The 12742-nt window shown below is 36.3% G+C and overlaps 1 protein-coding gene across 2 annotated transcripts in view; it reads right to left on the reverse strand.

The window, feature by feature from the left end:
- TENM1 (teneurin transmembrane protein 1) overlaps positions 1-12742 on the reverse strand; it is a 796581-nt gene that overhangs the window by 676635 nt on the left and 107204 nt on the right. The window contains exon 2 of one of the 2 annotated variants that reach the window (XM_038164627.1): positions 1018-1113. The gene's annotated coding sequence lies outside the window, so the exon portion shown is untranslated. Of the gene's footprint in view, positions 1-1017; positions 1117-12742 lie in introns of both variants that reach the window. The other variant, XM_038164626.1, reaches the window with a different exon arrangement.

Here is a 12742-nt window from a genome sequence, read left to right on the forward strand (position 1 = left end):
TAAATTCTTGGAACTGCAAAACAATTTGAAATTTTGTCAGCACCATTAAGTCAATTTACAGAGACTTCTAGCTGCATTCTGAGGCATCAATGACCTTTCCAGAGAAAATAATGTATATATTTTCAGTATGGCTTTTTTTCTTGTAAAAGAGAAACATCAGTCCATTCACCCAGCACAAACTGTACTTCTCATGACAGAGGGCTATCCCAGTCTGAAACAGATTGCAGAGGTGTGCAGAGAGAAAGGAGAGAGCAGCACCTCAATGGAGGAGAATTCTCTCCCAAAGAGCAATGGGCAAAGCCTAGACATCCATATGCTGTTGCTGAAGTGGCTGGAACAAAGATCAGCTGTGGAACTGACACTGGCTCAAAATGCAATCCTTTTATGGCACCTGTCCTGTTTGGAATTTAGATTCAAACCAGAATATGTGTACTTTATCAGCAATGAATCTTGAGATTATTTCCAAACACTATAAGCAAACAAATTCTTCTTTGAATGTTCAACTGAATTCCTGAATCTAATTATCAGTTTGTCTTCACACTGCTCAGCTCAGTTTTTAATACATTTCCAGCTCAGAAGTCAGTTAAAAGGAATTCCACAGCATTGGTAAAAATAAAGAAAAAAAAAGTATGCCTGGAAAGTGAATCTTTAGTTAATTATTTTGCTGGTATTTTAAACTTGGTTCTGAAAGAAATCCTTTGGTGTAGAAAAACTTACCTGTTGACCTATGAAACCAAACCAGTTTTCTCACATATATTTTGAGTAAGTAGTCTTTGCTCACAATGACTTGTGTGCATACACATAATATGCATATTAAATCTTATTCAGAAGTAACTTTGAAAAATGTGAGTTCTGTACAAACCAGTCTACAAGGAACTAACTATTAATTAAATTCTTAGCTCTAATAATTCACTGAATTTTTATGCCTACATTTTTCCTAGACTTTAACCTGACACCACAACTGAGACCAGGTAATTCATAGCAAAATCTTGCTGCAGTTGCTTTTTTTAAACTCACCTAATTATTAATTTGAAAATTCTTCCCTTTGTGAAGACTCAATGAAGCCTCTCTGCATCTCCTGCAAGCTCAGCTGAAGACTGTGGCAGGGCTGTGCTGCTGTAAAGAAAATGACAGATGAAGACAATTTTATTCAAATCTGAAAAATAAATTGGACTTGCAACAGAGCTGCAAAATATAGCAGATGTGTTCAAAACAATCATTTTATAGTAAATGCAAGTCACTGTTTTAATACAATGACTTCAGCATTAAATAGTATTACTTAATCAAATAATTAATGATATTTGTGACCCTGCAGATTCTGCAGTAGCCTCCACTCCTGGATAGCCCTCCACATTAAAAATACTTCCTTTTACTAACACTGAAATATAGCAAATATTTAGGAATAACAGAGAAAAAAAGTGTAAAAGCAAGACACATTATAAAGAAAAATTCTATAGCAGAACTTTTTATTTCATTAAGAAAACATTGAGAAGAATAATAGTCAGTTCTCTGTTCTACCAGGGTAAATCTACTAGAACTCCATGTGATTTGCACCAGTACAGCTGCAACATCAAAATTCCCTGCTCTGCTTCATGATAACAAGGACTGTGTCCATTAATTACTAGATTTGGAGTTGGGCTGAAGAGGCGTCAGTTTACACAAATTTTGAAGGTCAAGATATTGTCTGAAAAGGGATTCTCTTGCATTAATGTGTTTATATAACACAGATTAACTAGGCTGCAGGATATTGAAAAATGAATAAAGGCAGTTATTAACACATATTGCTTGTCTGGGAACTGTGAATAAGGCTACTTTGCAATTCTCTTCTACATAGGAAAAAATAAAGCTTTGTTTCCATTTGCACTATTGCTTTTTTATTATTTTTCATATGCATTAGAATATTTTTCATGCTGTGAAATATAAATATATTCAGAACAGCTGCAAAACATTGCAAAGAATTATTGTCTTAAAGCTGGCACTGATTTCAAGCAGATAGAATGTTCATTATTTCATCTAACCAGCATACTTAGCATCAGAGAAAAAGCAACCACATAAGCATTCTGAATTCATTACTTTATTTCAGGTGCCCATTTTTGGTGAAAAAATAGAATATGGGTTCATCTACATCAGAAAGCATCCATAGTGATTTGTAGGGAAAATAAATTCCATAAACAGAATGTGAGAAGTATCTATTTCGTTCATCATAACTTAGATGAGCTTATTTGGTAGGCAAAAAAAATATCAAGGCTTTCACTAAGATGTCAAGTTGTAGCATGTGTTCTTCTGGTAACAACTAGAAAACATCAGGTTTATGAATTGGCTTTTCCCCTCCTTGATTTCAATCAGTCCCACAGAGACAAAAGTATTGCTTACTTGTTTTACCAAGTGATACCTGTCTTCTTGCTATTGAATAATAAAACAATTTTATTCACAGAAATAATATTTGTGTGACTGCTCCTGCATACACTTTCACAAAGCCATATTAAAAAAGATGCAGGTCTCAGATCGAGACTGTTCCCTACTGAGTCTGTGGGGCAAACCTTTAGACAATGCTAGAGATTATTAAAAGAAAATAAAAACTGAATGACTACTGCACCACATTTGCTTTTAGGGATGTGAGCCTGACTTTTATTTGAGCAGTTCTTGAGGTCTTGCTGCCATTACAGGCGCTAACAGGTCCATAAAATATGGAATTTGTTCATGTCCATGGCCTCACAGAGCTGCAGGCAGACACCCACAGCCCTTCCCTGTCCCCTGAGGGAGTCACTCCATCAGAGAGGGTCACTGGGTGGCCTTGCCCTTGGTGACCCTGTGCTGCTGTTTCCAGTCACCTCCCTGTGCCTCAGCAGAGCATCAGGGGCATCTGCTCCCTGATCTGCCCAGGGTGGAGGGGAGGCTGACTGGCCAGTTGCTCCCAGGGTCTGATTTTTATCTTTTTAAGAGCAACGTGATAAGAGAAGCTCGTCATTTAAAAAGTTAAGAACTTTTATAATATAGTGCCTAAACTATTAAAAAAACTCCAATGGAAACTAAAAGGTTATATTAACAAATTTGAAAATTTTTTGGTCAAATCCTGTAAGTCTGAAGTGATACATTAGATTATTTGAAATTTTTTTCTGTTTTAAACCACCAAACAACTCTATTTAACCACCATCTCCCCATCAATTTTTTCACTCAGACCTATTTCCATTGCAATTTTCTAGAGGTCAGCTTAGACATATATAGAATATATATCATTTTAACCTGAGCAACAAACTATAAGACATGAAACTGCTGGTGGAGCTAGTAATTTGTCTCTGCAATTGACCTTTCAGTGCTCCATCTACTTCATATTTCTATTTAATCACAGTGACAGGGTTATTCTCATTCAGCTACTCTATATGCATTTTACCATTTTGTTCAAATTGTCACCATTGTTCTTTTCAAATAAAGTTTGAAAATATTCTTGAATTTTTCACCAAATTTAAGAATTATAATATTTCATGGTGTTCACAAGTGGTATATTCTTTCCCATGCTATGATCAGTTACATGGACTATTTACAGTTTTGAAAACAAATTAGATGGAATTAAATTAATCATTGCTGAGTTGGCCCTTAGTTCTCCATTAAAAAACAATGGAATGGCAGTTTTAACATGAGCATTTAGGAAGTCATTCAACATAAAAATGTGAAATATTTTTGTTTGCACCTGTTATGAAATATTCTCACAGGTCATGTGGGAGAAATCTCAATTCAACGACCTTAAATCCACCACAAAGTTGAACAACACTGTCTTTATATCCACCATCAGAAATGCTGTGTTTAAAGAGCTGTGCTCAAAAACAGAAGATTGAAACTGAAATTAGAGAATCTATTTAAAAATATTTATAAATTTTCCAAGTATGGATCCTCTCTAATTAGAGTGGTAGCAATTATATAATTTTCCTTAAATTTAATTATATACCTCAATTTCATCACCTGCTCTCAGTCAGGAAGTAAAATATGTTTTATGAAAGGAGAAAATCAAACTTGCTGACTGTGCAAAGGTGAAAGTAATTCTTAGAGAAGTCATCAAGGACAAAAGCTGTTTGCCTCCATGTTTTCCTTAGCCTTCTACCAGCAAGACCATTTCTCCTCCATAATTTATACACTGGTATCAGAGTGTATCAAAGTTTGTCCCCTACTTGTCAGGAACATGCCCAGTGTGTCAATATCCTATTTTATAATATGTGTATTTACTGATTATGTATTTTAAAACAGGAGTATTTATTAACAAATAACTTGCATTATACTAAGGCTGTCTCATACCCAGCAGAGTCCTATGTACAAATTGGAAATATTCTGATACCATGATTGCAACACCCTGGGAGAACAGGCAGTAGTTCAGGGATCTGCAGTTAAAAATAATATTCAAACACGACTCTCCCCCAGAGCTCCTGCCCTGGACTGCCTTCAGCAAACCCAGTTCCTGGTTCCAGCCTGTCTGTGTTTATGTGTAAAAACAACCTTCTCCATGCATTTAAAGGCCAAGTAATTTTTTGTTTTTAAGTTTAAAAGCCTTATTTAAAAGAAACAAATGCACTATAATTTATCAGAAATCAGTTTTGTTTGGGACTACAAAGTCTCTTTGCAGAAAAGCCAAAAACCACCAACATTTTCATTGAAACAAAACAACCTGAAATCCCAACACTTGACAATTTCTTGCAAATTTTGAAAATAATTTATTTTCTATAGGAAATAATTATTTTCACAATAAGTTTGGGGTTTTTTTCCAAATTAAAGTATGTTTCAAAACACAACAGAAGGATAATCAGGCTAGCACTTCTGAGGAGGATTTTTCATAGACACAGATGTTACTTCAAAGCAGTGAGAGGAAAAAATAAAAGAGCCCTATGTCCACAAGTAGCTCAAAGGGGGCCTTCTCAGTAACTTCTGATTGAGAAAACGGCAAGTGTATTCTAAATGCTTTGTCCATAGGACAGAAAATTAAAGTGAAGTGTAAACAAAGTGAAGTGTAAACAATTCACCTTTCAACTTCCTAGCTTTAAGCTAGTAAATCTCTATTTGTACCTTTGGTAGTTCCCTAGGAAAGGGGTCTTACTTTTACAGCAACTTTCATGATTTTACAATATAATAGAGTAAAGCAGCTTGATTAACATTTTTGAGGCGGGAAATTGGAATTTGAAGTGCTATTGTTCTGGAAACCTTGGATTTCTTGGAGTAGCACAACATATTTCTGCCATCTGTTTTGTTTTCTCTGCTTGTACCAGGGACCACGTTGCTGTGGCAACTGAGTTCCAGGATGACTCCAGAGCTGTTTGCTGCCCCAGTGCAGCAGGAGCAGCATCCTCCTTGGAGGAGCAAGCTGTCTTGACAACACTGAATTCCCCAAACAGAGCAGCTTTGAGGTTAACCTCACTGTTTAATCATATATATGGCTTGATAAAGAACACAAAGGAACAAGAACTAAAGTTAAGAAGAAATATGGAAAACAGCCTCCAATATAGGCTGATTGTTCAACCTGTGCTATGTGAGGGAAGTTCCCTTTTCTTTCTGTTTGCAGGTTTCTCTTTAACAGCTCTCAGAGTCCTTCCTTCATCACATTACCTTCATTTTATATATACTGCCCAACAACTTGTACTAATATGAAGCTTCAGGGCAAAATCCTCACCTTTCAGAAGTTAATAAGTGTTTTATCACTCAGCTTCCTAAGGCCATGATTTAATTGCTGGAAAAGGAAAGACCAGTCTACAAAACATGCAGGTGTCACCTCTGTAACTAATGTACTCTCCAAAGTAAACAAAATCCTGAAAACAACTTACTATCAATATAACATTCCTTTAGCTCAAAAAAGGGCTTGTGTTCATTAAAACTGCATTGAGACATCACTTATCAATTTGGCAGATCTCATTATTTAGATTTTTGCCTTTAAATCTAATCAGTATCTTCATCCCAAATAATTTTTATGCTCCTTCCTCATTACAAAAACTGCTATTTTCAACTTAATCAGTTTCACTACACAGTTATATTTCATTAGACACTAAAGAGCTGTGAGATTGGGGTAGTCTATTAAAGAAAACATTAAACATAGAGCTTGATTTCTAAGAAATAAAGTGCTCTACAGGACTCCTAATGGAAGATATTGGTGGAAACATCATCCTAACAGAAATTTAGGAACTATACCTTGCAAATATAATTGGGCTTTAAAAGCATTGTGTTTGAAAGAATTCTCAAATACATTCAAACAAAATTATGCCTGGTCTATAATTAGTTACACTTATCTTTCCTGTGTACAAACCTCCTAAATAAAAAGTAGCATTCAAACCTCAGGTATATTTTGACACCACAGGCTGTCATATGTCAGTTTTACTGGGACAGGCAAGGTGGGGATGAGCGAGGAGCAAACCAGATACCCAGAAAAGTTTTCAAGCTTTTTTTGGAGCTGACACAGCCTTGTCAGAGAGCATTGAACAAAATCCCACTGTTTTCATGGCTGTTTGAAGGTCATGAGTTTGCTGAGGCAAGTCGAAATTCTCCTGAAAGTCTCATGAAACAAATTTTGTGGGACCTTATAGAAGAGATATGTAATGGCACTACACAGCAAATACCTGCTACCATCTTTTGCTGCTCCTCTGGCTGTATGATACACACCTTAAGATGAACACAATAATTTTGTTTAACAGCAGAAAGAAATTGGGGTCTTTTTTTGTTCAAAGAGTCATGCTTCAGTTCAATTCACCTATGTTAAGAGAAATAAAAGCAAACAACAGAGAAGAATCAATGTGAAAAACCAAAATCCCATGATGACACTGTAGAGGAGACACTAGTCAAACTGAAGTCTGTCTGAGCAAAGAGGGATAATGGGGCCACCAAGCTCAAGACCAAGATTTTAGATAATAACAAGATGTCAAATGTTCAAGTATTTTCTTAAAAATAATGATTTTCAAAAAGCACCAAGGGCCAGGTGAAAAAAGCCCAGGTTCTACAGGTTTATTTCAGCCCACATTGCTGTTTTGAATACAGCAGGAGTTCAGGGCATTTGCCCAGCCCAGACCCAATTTAAACTATAAATCAGGAATAGACCTGCAAGTTTATATCAGCAAGCCTGCTAATGTTTTGTCTTTGGCAACAATATTTTATTTTCAAGGAAATAATGCATTTCCCTCAATGTTACTTTATGGAAAACAGGAAAACACAAGCATTAAAATATTGCTTTCCAAGGATAAAACAAACTAGGCCATAGCACTGCTGGAATACAGGTGAAAATGTGCACAATATAATATTTAGATATGCAAGGGATACTGCTGATGTGTCTGCAGTTCAGAGAAAATTTACAGCACAAACTTTGCATGAGTCAGTGTGACGGCTGCTGTCAGCAACAAAAATCATCTGCATCTTACACATCTACCACATGCAAAACACTCCTGCAATGATCTCATTAAGGAGGCCGTGCCATATATCAAAATAATGTTATACCTGCACCAGCCTATAGATACTAAAATATGCCCTCTCTGCTTATTTTGTACACAGTGAAAAATGAGACACTTGTGGGTAAGCTTGCTCATTAATTCTGACAGATAATTGAGAGTACATGCTTGATACCACAACTTAAGTATTTGAAAGCCACAGAAATATAAATGTTTGTGGAAAAGAAAGAAAGGGAGAGGAATGGAGACAGCAATTATTTGAACTACACAGAATTTTAAATGGGTAATAATTAACTCGGTGGTGAGTAGCTGAGATGAGCCACAAAAAATTTCACAAGCTTCCTTGAACAGTATCTAAAAATAGGGCTGAAAGAGAAGAAACAATTTTCAGCAATTCTGAGTTTCTTTCTTTCATTCTTTGTTGAAACACCAACTTCTATTTACTTAAAAAGGCTGAGGAAGTTCTGTACATACACACAAAAGAATTGAGGACTGTCTTTTACTTATTCATGACCTTGAGTAGATCAGCATTCATTAAGATGGGATAAAACTGAAGAGAGAAACCCGTATAAGTTTTCTCTCAAAAAGACAGAATCAATCCCAGAGGTGCCTTATATGGCTGAGATCATTCATATCTCAGTACCTTTGTGCAGCATAGATATTCCTCTCCATTCCTAGTTAAGGTTCCATGCACAGCACAGGGCACAGCTTCATTTCCTGCGCAGGAACACCCTTTGAATAGCAACATGTTAGAATGGCCCTCTGAGTACCAGCCAGCTGCAAGAGTAGCTCTGGCAGAACTGCCTCTTCATTCCTTAACCAGAAGAGGAAAGCAGCCCCCATCCCTCCATTCACAGGCAAATGTGTCCAGAGAAAAGGAAAATCCTGCAGCAACAGGAAAAACCTGCTGTGATCAGACACAATCAAAGCATTTCTTAGCATGGCTTTGTGTCTAGAACTGATCCTGCTCCTCAGGAACCAAGTGGATTCCTCTCCTCCAATTTTCCTTTGCTGTATAAAATCTATTCATAATCCACTCTGTTCCATATTTTCTAAGCAACACCCATCACATTGTTCATTCAAATGTCAGGCCAACACATATGGCATGCAATTCAGAACAGCAAACATGAAAACATTTGTCATTAGTCATTAAAACCCCTAAGTATAAACATAAATAGTTACCTAGAAAGGATATTTCATTTCCTAGGAAAGGAGGTGGCAGTGGATGCTCACTAGCAATGACTTGCAGCCAGTACAATAATTTGAAAATTTATATACACAGTCAGTGCTCCAGCCAACAAATAATGTAGGCAATTACGGCTCCTGTTCATGTGCCTGTGTGCCTAATTTTGGGAGCAGCATGCCCAGTGCTTTCCCCTTAAGGTGGCTTGAGCAACTGGTCTGTATTTTAATGGAGAGAACCATATGTAACGAAAGCAGAACTTCCAGGAGACAAGCCACAATTTCAACTTGTTCTTGTTGCCAGAGTAATAATTACAGTGAAATGGCAAAAACAACAACCCAAGTACACACCTACTATAAACAGATGGCTAATAAAAATTTGGGGAGCTCTTACAGCACAGATATTGAGTACTCTGAAAAGACACCTACATAACAAATGCTTGGACATGCTGTCTCCTTTTATAGGCTACTTAAAGATGTGCCCTCTAGCTCAGGAGCTGAACTGCTTTTTCTTTTATAACAATTATATGCAGAAGTGTCAGAGTATGTTTATACTAAATATTAAGCTTTATAATGTTTCAAATATTCTCATGAAGTACAGGCAGTAGATATTATTAACTATTAATGTGACATACTCTAACATGGTCATTAATTTTTATGTTGATCACGAATTTCTGGTCTACCATCTTTAAATACAGAATAATCTCAATGAAATTAGGAGTTTACAACATATATTGTAAGCTTGGTCCACTCAGATTTACTCATGCCTGCAAACAACTGCTCTGTTTTGTACTTCCATTTGAAGACAAGAACAAATATTTCCATTTGCTCAAAAATGCTGACAGGTGAATCAATGTTTTAACATTCAAATAGGTCAGCCCGTGCTGCATTATTCAGAGTAGCAACAGGACTTCCCAACAATAAAATATGGCCTAATACAAATTTGAAGTGATACAAGCAAATATCTGTTTCTTTGCAGAAGAAAAGCTGCTTTAATTTGAAATTGTCCCTCCTCCATCTGTAAGAAGAAAGTGAAATATTACAAATTAATTACTTTTGCCTGCCTATCTTCTTCATCCCAGTTGATAGCGGAGCAAGCACAAGAAATAAGAAGAAATCTATCTGTTCCCAGGAAGCACAAGCGACAGCACATTTAAAGAGACATCATCACCTTCAAACATTGCCAAGTAGAAGCAAAAAGAATAAAAGCTATTTCAGGTACCACAAACTGCCTGAAGTCTTTCCTCCCAATTTAGGGAGGCAAATCCAAGTTATTTTCTGTTTCTTAGAATGTTTTTTAAGCTGTTTGTGTTTGAAAAGTTGTGCCCTTAAGGCAAATGCAGTCTCAATGTTCCACATTATCTGTACACAGAAACACTTGTCAGAGGGGAAGGTAAACAATGCAAAGCTGGCACCTCTCACCTGCATCATTTGCAGCAATTCTACACAGCACTTTTAGTAACAGGAAGCTGGATGGTCTCGGAAAGTGTTTACCAAACAAATAGTTGGCCCAGAAAACAACAAAGGGAAATCAAAAGTATACTCCTACAAAAAAAAACCCCAAAAACAAAAACAAACAAACAAAAAAAAAAACCAAACCAAAAAAAAAAAACAATAATGTGATTTACACCACAAAATACCCTTCTATTCTCTTTTTGGAGTATGTTATTCTGCCACAGATTTCTGACACCAAATGTCTACCAAAGAGTTTCCTACACAAAAAGAGAAAACATTTTAAGATTGCAAACACAGACCCGGAGTAGTTTCTTAGACCATGTGCTACTTTTTCAGAATGAGAAATCAAATCCTTTTCCAAGGAAAAAATGAGCAAATTCAGTATATAATTAAAGTACCATACTGTAATTTATAAAAATGCTAACCAACCACCAGCAAACAACAAAACAAACAGACAAAAACAAATAAAAGCACCCAGAAAACCAAGAACATCTTAGTGTTTTATTAATAATCCAATTATTTATTAATTAACTAATTGAGCAAGGTATTTGTACAAAGTCTCAAACATTTATTTATGGAGTAACTAGCTTGAAATGCCATTTTTTTTGTCATTGGGGAGGATAAGCTCCACTACTTTAAGTCTGCTCACTCATCTTTGAGCGCAAGCAATCTGATTAGTCAGCAAAATCTACACACATGCTTAAAGCTAAATATACCTTAAAATATCCTTGCAGATGGAACTGCCTATAATCATGGTTGCAGGGGATATGATTGAAGAATTTTACAGCCTCTTAAAGCAATATTTGTATTAGAAATTGATATGGATTTGTCCAAGAATGGAGAAAGGAAAGCTAAGTCTTTTATTGTATTATATATTACCTCCCCACCAGCAGCATGTTCCTGGGTGGTGGTTTTATTTGCCTCTGACCCCTAACAGATGGCATACAATAGATTCAGCTCTTCCCTGCCACACTTCATAAAACCTCCAAAATGACAAATGGATCAGAACAGGCTCAGGAGAAGAGGGAGGGCGGAGACACTACAGGTAAAACAATGGTCACACAAGCCCACAGTTATGTAAACTGATTTCTTCATTAAAAAAAACAACCAACTCCTCACCCTCATACTGATAACAATAATAAGGTCATTCCAAACACTTCTGTCAAACACTTACCTGCACAAATCACAAAGACATTTTACCTCTGATCACATTTCAGATTAGCCCCACTGTGATCATTCTTTTAAACTTTCTGATCAACTACATTTTAACAGATTTTACATATGAACAGGCTCTATCTCATTGCTCTATTTGCTCCCCTCACTGTATTTATCAAGGAGTTGCTTGTATTATTTTTTTAAACAGTCTTGTTTCTCTCTTTCCTAGGTCAGTTATCTCAGTAATTTAGACACTCCAAGTGCTGTATATGTCCATCACCTTGTCACACAGCACCAAACTGGGAGTGTTTAAAACACTCCTGACAGCTCTCACTTCCATCCAGGTGATTCTAATTATGTTACTGAGACAAATTTCTCTGGTACCACCATCCAAAAGCAAGGATGAAAGGTTCAGAAGCAGTTTTTCTAGGCAGGAGTTGGCAGTGTCTGCACTGGCAAAGAAAAATAGCATTTGTCTGAGGTTTTTCTCTTAGCTTTTGCTCATCTTTTCCCCCACACGGTTCCCTTCACTAATGGCAGTGGAACGGATGGCAAAGAAAGAAGGAAAACATATGATAAGATGACACATCAGTTGCTAATTTTAATTTGTTTGGTTTTGCTGTGTCTTTAGAACACAAAAAGCCCCCATTGTTTTTCCTCTTGAAGTGTGATTCTCCATAGAAAACTGACTAAACAGTGACACCATAGGGTGCTCTGCCTATTCACACAAATTAATTTTTACCTAAAAATATGTAGCACATTAAACATGCTGCCCCCTCCAGGAAGGATAAACAGCAACGTGTCCAGGCAATGACACCTTTACAGGGACTCAGTATTTTTGTAGAGGTATCAACAGGTCCCTGTAAGGGGCAACTCCAGCCTCACATTCCTCCATTTTCCATAGACATTGTATAAAAACTGCTCTATTTCTTTCTCAATCAATACTTCCCAAAACAGCAAAATAGCTCTGAATGCAAATTAAGCTGAGGAAGCTGAAACTGATCTAAGTTCAGAGATAGCAAAGTTGTAAAGTGATCATTAAAATGCTGGTGACAGAGAGAGGCAGACAGAGACACATTTGTTTTCCTGCACAGAATCCTTGCCTTTTTATTTCCTTTTTTCCTATTTTTAATCACAAATCATTTGTATTCATTTTCACTTTTAGGGGGAAAAACCCCAATCAAGTGCTGCTTTAAGAACAGACATTAAAAGATACTTCTGGAGATGGAGACAGAAGTACAGATTAAGTTCTATATTTTTAAAATAGTTTTGATAGCTGAATTTATGTCCAACCCATTAATTTAAATGTCTGTTATAATTACAGCTTGATCATGTCTCCAGTAGAATTTATGAGTCCAGAATCACATTAACATTTATTACTTTTTTTTATTTTAGTCATTATTGGATCCCAAATAAAGGCTTACAGCCACTTTTTTTTTTTTTTTTTTTTCAGTATGGACAAGTGTTACTGATCAATATTTTTTCCATTTCAATGGAATTTTCAGTTGTCACTTACTTAGGTGATAGTAATAGGTGGTTTTTCA

The sequence above is a fragment of the Motacilla alba genome, chromosome 4A (genome assembly GCF_015832195.1).
Source record: "Motacilla alba alba isolate MOTALB_02 chromosome 4A, Motacilla_alba_V1.0_pri, whole genome shotgun sequence".
In the NCBI taxonomy this organism is placed as follows: Eukaryota; Metazoa; Chordata; class Aves; order Passeriformes; family Motacillidae; genus Motacilla; species Motacilla alba.